Here is a 9,607-nt window from a genome sequence, read left to right as displayed (position 1 = left end):
TGAAGCAGAGGAAATCTCCATTTTTGTCGAGCCTTCGACTTTTGTCGAAAAAGCGAGACATAGCGATCCTACATTCCGTCGGCGTCGTCGTCGTCGTCGGCGGCGGCGTCCACAAATATTCACTCTGTGGTTAGGGTTTTTGAAATTTTAATAACTTTCTTAAACTATCCTGGATGTCTACCAAACTTGGACAGAAGCTTGTTTATGATCATAAGATAATATTCAAAAGTAAAATTTTGTAAAAAAAAAAATCCATTTTTTCTGTATTTTACTTATAAATGGACTTAGTTTTTCTGCCAGGAAACATTACATTCACTCTGTGGTTAAAGTTTTTGAAATTTTAATAACTTTCTTAAACTATCCTGGATTTTTAACAAACTTGGAAAGAAGCTTGTTTATGATCATTAGATAGTATCCAGAAGTAAATTTTGTAAAAAAAAATCCATTTTTTCTGTATTTTACTTATAAATGGACTTAGTTTTTCTGCCAGGAAACATTACATTCACTCTGTGGTTAAAGTTTTTGAAATTTTAATAACTTTCTTAAACTATCCTGGATTTTTAACAAACTTGGAAAGAAGCTTGTTTATGATCATTAGATAGTATCCAGAAGTAAATTTTGTAAAAAAAAATCCATTTTTTCCGTATTTTACTTATAAATGGACTTAGTTTTCTGCCAGTTAACATTACATTCACTCTGTGGTTAAAGTTTTTAAAATTTTAACAACTTTCTTAAACTATCCTGGATTTGTACCAAACTTGGACAGAAGCTTGTTAATGATAAAAGCTAGTATCTAGAAGGAAATTTTGTTAAAATTTTGTTCCATTTATCCGTGTTTTACTTATAAATGGACTTAGTTTTTCTTCCAGTTAACATTACATACAGTCTGCAGTTTAAGTTTTTAAAACATTTATTAGATTCATAAACTATCCTGGATTTTTACCAAACTTGGACAGAAGCTACTTACAATCAAAAGATAGTATATGAGGAATATTTTTATTAATTTTTTTCCTCATTTTAGTTGAGCCTGTGATTAACACCAAAAGTAGGCGAGACACTGGGTTCCGCGGAACCCTGACGAGTTTTTGAATAATTTATCCTTTTTTGTTATCACAAAACTATCTCATTGCTCTTTCATTCCATCTGTTGAAATGACCATTAAATAATTTACATCCCTTTTACTAAACATGTTAACACTTAAAGTGAGATAATAGGGCGCATTGCATTTGTGCCAATTTTTCATTTGCGCCACACGGTTATATTTCATTTGCGCCAAAAGATAGCAAGTGTGCACACGCTGAAATGTCTCGCCTACTATACTGACCATTGATTTTATGTTGATAGTCTTACATATAAAGTTTTACTACAAGTATCACATTAACATTTATGATCCAAGAAAATGAGGTCAAGGTCAGATAAGCCAAGCCGGAAATACATGTACACCTTTAATACAATCCCTTCATACACAGAATATAGATGACCTATTGCTTATAGTATAAAAGAAACAGACCAAACCATGGAAATTCTATACTGACCAATGAACCATGAAAATGAAGTCAAGGTCATTTGAACCCTGTCAGACAGACATGTACACCTTAAAATCATTCCATGCATCAAATATAATTGACCTATTGCTAAAGGTATCTAAGAAAAAAAGTTAACCAGGAAAACTGAACATTGACCAATCAACCATGAAAATGAGGTGAAGGTCAGATGATACCTGCCAGACAGACATATACACCTTACAATCATTCCATACACCAAATATAGTTGACCTATTGCTTAAAGTTTAAGAAAAACAGACCAAAACACAAAAACTTAACATGAGCAATGAACCATGAAAATGAGGTCAAGGTCTAATAAAACCTGCCAGACTGACATGAACATCGTAAAATATTTCAATACACCAAATATAGTTGACCTACTGCATACAGCATTAGAAAAACAGACCAAAACACAAAAACTTAACATTGAGCAATGGACCATGAAAATGAGGTCAAGGTCAAATAAAACCTGCCAGACTGACATGATCATCGTAAAATATTTCCATACACCAAATACAGTTGACCTATTGCATCCAGTATTAAATAAACAGACCAAAACACAAAAACTAAACTATGACCACTGAACCATGAAAATGAGGTCAAGGTCAGATGACACCTGCCAGACTGACATGAACATCGTAAAATATTTCCATACACCAAATATAGTTGACCTACTGCATACAGCATTAGAAAAACAGACCAAAACACAAAAACTTAGCATTGAGCAATGGACCGTGAAAATGAGGTCAAGGTCAAATGAAACCTGCCAGACTGACATGAACATCGTAAAATATTTCCATACACCAAATACAGTTGACCTATTGCATACAGTATTAGAAAAACAGACCAAAACACAAAAACTAAACTATGACCACCACTGAACCATGAAAATGAGGTCAAGGTCAGATGACACCTACCAGTTGGACATGTACACCTTACAATCATAACATACACCAAATATAGTAGACCTATTGCTTATAGTATCTCAGATATGGACTTGACCACGAAAACTTAACCTTGTTCACTGATCCATATAATGAGATCGAGGTCAAGTGAAAACTGTCTGACAGGAATGAGGACCTTGCAAGATACGCACATACCAAATATAGTTATCCTATTACTCAAAATAAGAGAGAAATTAACATTACAAAAAATCTTAACTTTTTTTCAAGTAGTCACTGAACCATGAAAATGAGGTCAAGGACAACGGACATATGACAGACGGAAACTTCATATCATAAGGCATCTATATACAAAGTATGAATTAAGCATCCAGGTCTTCTACCTTCTGAAATATTAAGCTTTTAAGAAATTAGTTAACGCCGCCGCCGCCGCCGCCGCCGCCGCCGCCGGATCACTATCCCTATGTCGAGCTTTCTGCGACAAAAGTCGCAGGTATCGACAAAAACTACATTTGCGCCATTTTGCAGGTAACATATAACGGAAAAGTTTAGAATATTCATTGCTACATCGTGAATAAGAATGTTTTTCAGAGTCTAAGTAAGTTCATACTCATTTTTAATATAAAACTGAGAGTCACTCAATTAAGTTTGAAATTATATAGTGTTCACATGTTTGAGGAGTCAAGATGGACATTGTCAATTTTGAGACAGACAGGCCGTTAGTCTTCTCAGAATTTGATTGTTTCATATTGTTCATGTCGGGGTCGTCTAAAGCCGACTGTACGGTATGGGTTTTCTCATTGTTGAAGACCGTACGGTTGCCTATAATTGCTGTCATCCACTTCATTTGAACTTTGGTGGATAGTTGTCATACCACATCTCCTTATTTTTATATAGAGGAAATTTTTTTATGACCACACATATAGGTTATCCAGTGAACATGAGTACATCCGAGCCGTTGCTTACAAGTCTTGTGTCAGAGCAAACATTTGGAATTACTCTAGTGTATAGTGCTTTCTTTTAGGTTTAATGATCTCGTTAATTTATAACAGAACTGTGTTTTAACATAATTATGAAAAGTCTCTTATTAAGAACGTGTATAGTACTTTCATTGTGGTTACGATGACTAATTTTGTAGGAATATGTTTTTTTAATGCAATCAAAAACTGTGTTTTGAAGTTACTTGTAATATTAAAAGTCTCTTTTGAAGTAAACTATTTTTTTATACTATTAACCTGTATTTATCTGTATTATTGGCACAAATGAAATGTTTCATTTTGGCGCAAATAAAATATGGTTTGTGGCGCAAATGAAAGATTATTTGGCGCAAATGAAATGCCAATTGGCGCAAAAGCAAAGCACCTGAGCTAAAGTAAATATCAAAGTTTGATCATTACAATGAGAGGCTTATTTTGTTATTTCTCTCGACTGTGAATATGTTCTAAATTGGTCAGACAATACTTGGTCATATTTTATGAACATTTATCTAATCTATAATTAATGTTATGACTATTTTGTCATAATGAAATCCAACTATTTAAACAATTAAAAACACAATAAAAAATATTCAAACCAACCTATCCTTCACATGACCAAATTGTTGAACAAGATGCTTCCTTCCCAAGTTAATCAAATATCTAGATGGTCCATTCATTTGGTGTGTTCACGTTTGTCGAACATTTGATAATTAGACTAAAACAACATTAAGGATTAGGGGGTCCTCTTAAGGACTGGCATCTTGATATTTACATGTAATTCACCCGTTTCAGTTCTAAACCAGTTAACTAAGATAACTGTTAAAAGGGGTATTTTTCAAAGATTTATTGTAAAATATTAACAAAACATATTTTTTTTACAATAATTTTTTTTGAAATAGTTTCCCAAGATTTTAAAAGTCGATATAATCTAGCACAGTGATGTAAATTTTAATTTTACTTTATTTTCATATTTTTTCTAAATTTTCCATAATAATGTTTTATTGATTACAATGTTGTCATCTTGAATAGAATAAACATTTTATGTTCTGAGAGCTTAGGAATTTATAATAGCTTGAGTCATTAAGCTTATATAAAAGTATCAAACACTGCTTATTATCAAAGATGTAGTATATTTAAATGTTTTAGTCAGCTTGCATTAATTGTCCAAAGTTTACGTGACAAATCGAGAATACTTGTAGCTCACAATTCACCAAGCCAGTTCCCACAGTTAAACACCCTATAGTTCACGACTGATGTAACCCAATATGTATAAATTCAATGAACAATTTTTTTACATTTTCTTTGTAGAAATTCAGGTAAGACGTTTATTTATGTGGCTTGCATAAATAGTCTTATTGCCATCTGCAATTTGTAATTTTACAGGTTAAGATGATTTTATGTTGTCAATACTGTATATCAAAATAAGAAGATGTGGTATGATTGACAATGAGACAACTTTCTACAAGTTAGCATCTACAGGTCTTCAACAGTGAGCAAAACCCATATCATAAAAGGCCCTGACATGACAAATGTAAAACAATTCATTAGAGAAAACTAATAGAATGAATTACAGGCTCCCGACTTGAGACAGGCACATACAGAATGCGGCAGGGTTAAACATGCCGCTGATCCATCCCCTAGCTTGGGACAAGTGGTGTCACAGCACAAAACTGGAACAAGTTAAAAATCAATTGAAAACATAGATCATAGATTTCAAGGCTAAGCACTGCAAAAGTGTTTTGCTTCCTTCATATTAACTAGTAAATTGTGAAATACTAAAAGCACCAGGAATAAATATTATTTCAATCTTGGATGCAAAATTCTTCACTGCTCTCAGACAGAGCTTGTATTGACAAAGAATATATCAATAACTGTTATGCTGTAATATAAAGGGAGCTTATGATGTCATCAAACAAGTAAAAAACTGAGAAAATTTTGTAAATTTTGAAAAATTATGAATAACAGGATGGGTTCCTCTGGGTTAATTACTGTGAATCTATCATTCTTTTGTAACCTCTATATTGTAAGTGATTTGTATTGCATACTTGTCACCTCAACATCAACTTTCCCTACGCTACTGAAAATGTAAAACCCAGGAAACTATTCTAATCTGACTTACAGGCAGTCAATCCTCTTACTTTTGGACAGAACAAAATTTTTTTTTTGAAACTTTTTTCTACAGTTTGGACTCATTATCCAATGTTAGGATTACTTCTATATCATTGTACTTTGCACTAATTTCAGAAGAAGAGTGGGCCAAACACTTCCAATTTTCCATTTGAATTCATTTCTTGAAACTGATCATTTGCTGAAAAAATTTAGCCAATTCATTGTGTGATAATGACCTTCAAGTTATACCAAATACAAATACTAGTAGCAGGTACAGTGTGTTCAACATAGTTTTTACCGTACAATTTCGAAAATTGATATACTGGTGTATATAAAAACTGCCAAATCAAGCTGGAGTTTATTATCTTGGTAAACTTGGTAAAATAAATGGGGAATGTGTCCATGGGACACAGATGATGTCCACGCTTGTATATAACATTATAAAGGGATATAACTCAAGAACGGTAAAAGTAACGCTACACAAATTCGTACTTGATCTAAGTGTTGTGGTAAAAAGCGTCGTGAATAAGTTTCATAACATTTGGTTGAGACAAACTTAAGGTAGAGAACAGAAACGAAAAATTCAGCAATGTTTCCATTTGTAAAGGGGCATAACTCAAGAACGGCAAAAGTGGTGCCACCAAAATTCAAACTTGATTTGCGTTTTGTGGTAATAAGCATTGTGTATAAGATTCATAACAGTTGTTTGAGGCAAACTTGAAGTTAGAGAATGGAAACGAAAAATTCAGCATTTTTTCCATTTGTAAAGGGGCATAACTCTAGAAAAGGTAAAAGTGATGCCAAATTCAAACTTGATCTGTGTTTTGTGGTCATAAGCATTGTGTATAAGTTTCATAACATTTGGTTGAGGCAAACTAAAGTTAGAGAACGGAACCAATTTCGGGACGTACGGACGGGCGTACAGATGGACAAGAGTAAAACGCTACGGCGGGGGCATAAAAATGAAGCCAGGATCAAACATTTGGATTAGATTGCTATAATTTTCATATTTAGAATAATAGGAGCTTGCTATTTTTATTTGTGCAATAACAACGACATTGCCTTATTGATCTGTTGTCAATATAATGGAATTTTATGCGACTGTCATACAACTGAGAGGTTTAGCTAGCTATAAAACCAGGTTTAATCCACCATTTTCTACATAAGGAAATGCCTGTACCAAGTCAGGAATATGACAGTCGTTTTCCATTCGTTTGATGTGTTTGAGCTTTTGATTTTGCCATTTGATAAGGGACTTTCTGTTATGAATTTTCCTTGGAGTTCGGTATTTTTTTATTTTACTTTTTTTTCGGTTATATATATACATAACAGCAAGTTTATAGAAATGTTTCCATGGTGTTGCAGCTAGCATGATGATCGAAAATACCTTCCACTATGATAATGAATGCCTTATATTACGAAGTTTCCTTTTGTCATATGTCCATTGCACTTGACCTCATTTACCTGTTTTTTTGTCATTTGAATTTCTGACTTATTAATTAATCAATATGATAACTATATTTAATATATGTGTTCCTTGCAAGGTCTACATGTTCAGGGACAAGGTTCGCCTTACCTTGACCTCATTTCATGGATCAATGTTAAAGTTACGTGAGTAGGTCAGTTTCTTAAATACTATAAGCAGTAGGTCAACTATATTTGGTGTATGGTATAATTGTAAGGTGTACATATCTGACTGGCAGGTTTCATCTGACCTTGACCTCACTTTCGTGGTTCATTGGTCAATGTTAAGTTTTTGTGGTTTGGTCTTTTTTTCAAATGCTATTTATTTGGTGTATGGAATGATTGTAAGGTGTACATGTCTGTTTGGCAGGTATCATTTGACAGTTACCTCGTTATGATTCATTGGTTAATGTTAAGTTTTTGTGTTTTGGTACTCTTCTCGTATACTATACAAGTAATAGCCTAAATAGGTCAACTTATGTTTGATGTATTGAAAGACAGTAAGTTGTACATGTCTATCTGGGAGGTATCATCTGACCTTGACCTTATTTTCATGAATCATTGATCAATCTCAAGTTTTTGTGAGTTGATACTCTTTCTCATATACTATAAGTAATAGGTCAGCAATATTTAGTGTATGGAATGATCGTAAAGTGTACATGTCTGTCTGGTAGGTTTCATCTGACCTTGGCTTTATTTTCATTTGTCAATGTTTATTTTTCAAGGTTACTTCTTGTTTTTATTATATATTATAAGCGATAGGTCAACTATATTTATTGCATGTAAAAATTGTAAGGTGTGGCATGTCTGTCGGACAGGATGTATCTGACCTTGGTCTCATTGTCATGGATCTTTACAATAATTAAGTATATGTGACACTTGTAGTAAAAGCATTGTGATACTTGTAGTGAACCTTTATCTTTTAACATAAAATCAATCATGGCCAGTAAAGCAGGTGAGACATTTCAGTGTGAGCACTATTGTTAATCTATTCAGTAAAATTATTTTAAATAATTTATCTCTATATTTTCCCATAGAGTTCTGTGTTACATCATGTCCTTCTTTTTAGTTGTGGCATCTTTGGAAGGAACTACCTCTTAGTCGAAGGGAAGTAGACTCTCTTAGGCTGATTCAGGCGAAGTTTTGTTCCATGGAAAAAGATGTACAGAAAGATGAAATAAGCTCTTGACAAAGAGATATGTCTTGCCTGAATGTGATGTTGATAGTAAAATGAAAATTTTAAAATAAAATGGCACCACTTAAACTATGCAAAGTCTGAAAATTACAGGAAAATGACCCAAGGTGGGGTGCGACACCAAATAATCTCCAAGGGAATAAGATGTGCTTATGCTAATATAACTGCCTACCAAATATCAGTGAATTACAATTAGTGACGATACCTCACAACTGATCTAATCACAAACTTTAACAAATGGTTGACTAGGCCACCGCTGCTATTGAAAGGTTTAGGCAATACAAAAATTAACAAAAGATGATCAAGACCTCAAAATGAAGATACACTGGCTCGTTGGACCAGGTGAGCTAAAATAAAGATGGACACTAACAATAAATCAAATTTTGTCAGGAGCTATGACATTGATTTACTTAAACAGTTGAGGTAATTAGTTTGAAGAGGACTTGAAATGGCAGTCTATTTCATGTATGAATGAACAGGAGTCCACCATGAAAATGACAAATTCAAACTTGATATATATTCTAATATTCAGGAAGAATCAAAGCACCATGACATATTTGTATATAATCAGGACAAGGATCTATAGTATCAAAGCACCCTGACATATTTGTATATAATCAGGACAAGGATCTATAGTATCAAAGCACCCTGACATATTTGTATATAATCAGGACAAGGATCTATAGCATCAAAGGACCATGACATATTTGTATATAATCAGGACAAGGATCTATAGTATCAAAGCACCATGACATATTTGTATATAATCAGGACAAGGATCTATAGTATCAAAGCACCATGACATATTTGTATATAATCAGGACAAGGATCTATAGTATCAAAGCACCATGACATATTTGTATATAATCAGGACAAGGATCTATAGTATCAAAGGACCCTGACATATTTGTATATAATCAGGACAAGGATCTATAGTATCAAAGGACCCTGACATATTTGTATATAATCAGGACAAGGATCTATAGTATCAAAGCACCATGACATATTTGTATATAATCAGGACAAGGATCTATAGTATCAAAGGACCCTGACATATTTGTATATAATCAGGAAAAGGATCTATAGTATCAAAGGACCCTGACATATTTGTATATAATCAGGACACGGATCTATAGTATAGTTTAATAGGTGAAACTTTGTTAATTTACTGCTGTCCTGGAGGCATGTACTGTGGATTCATTAATGCTTTACCATTACCAATATTCATGAATTGAGGAAACATTGTATATTAGATTCGTGCCATAGCCTGCATGCAAGTTTATAGAACATTTACAATTTAGTAGAACATTAAAATTTATGGTTTACCTATAAACCCACCATATCTGCGAAAATTGGTACCCTATGAATAATAATGAATACACAATAAATATACTTCTATTTGCAACCACTGATATA

Source organism: Mytilus californianus, unplaced genomic scaffold, assembly GCF_021869535.1.
Source record: "Mytilus californianus isolate M0D057914Y unplaced genomic scaffold, xbMytCali1.0.p SCAF_5, whole genome shotgun sequence".
Lineage (NCBI taxonomy): Eukaryota > Metazoa > Mollusca > Bivalvia > Mytilida > Mytilidae > Mytilus > Mytilus californianus.
Note: the sequence above shows the minus strand (reverse complement) of the source record.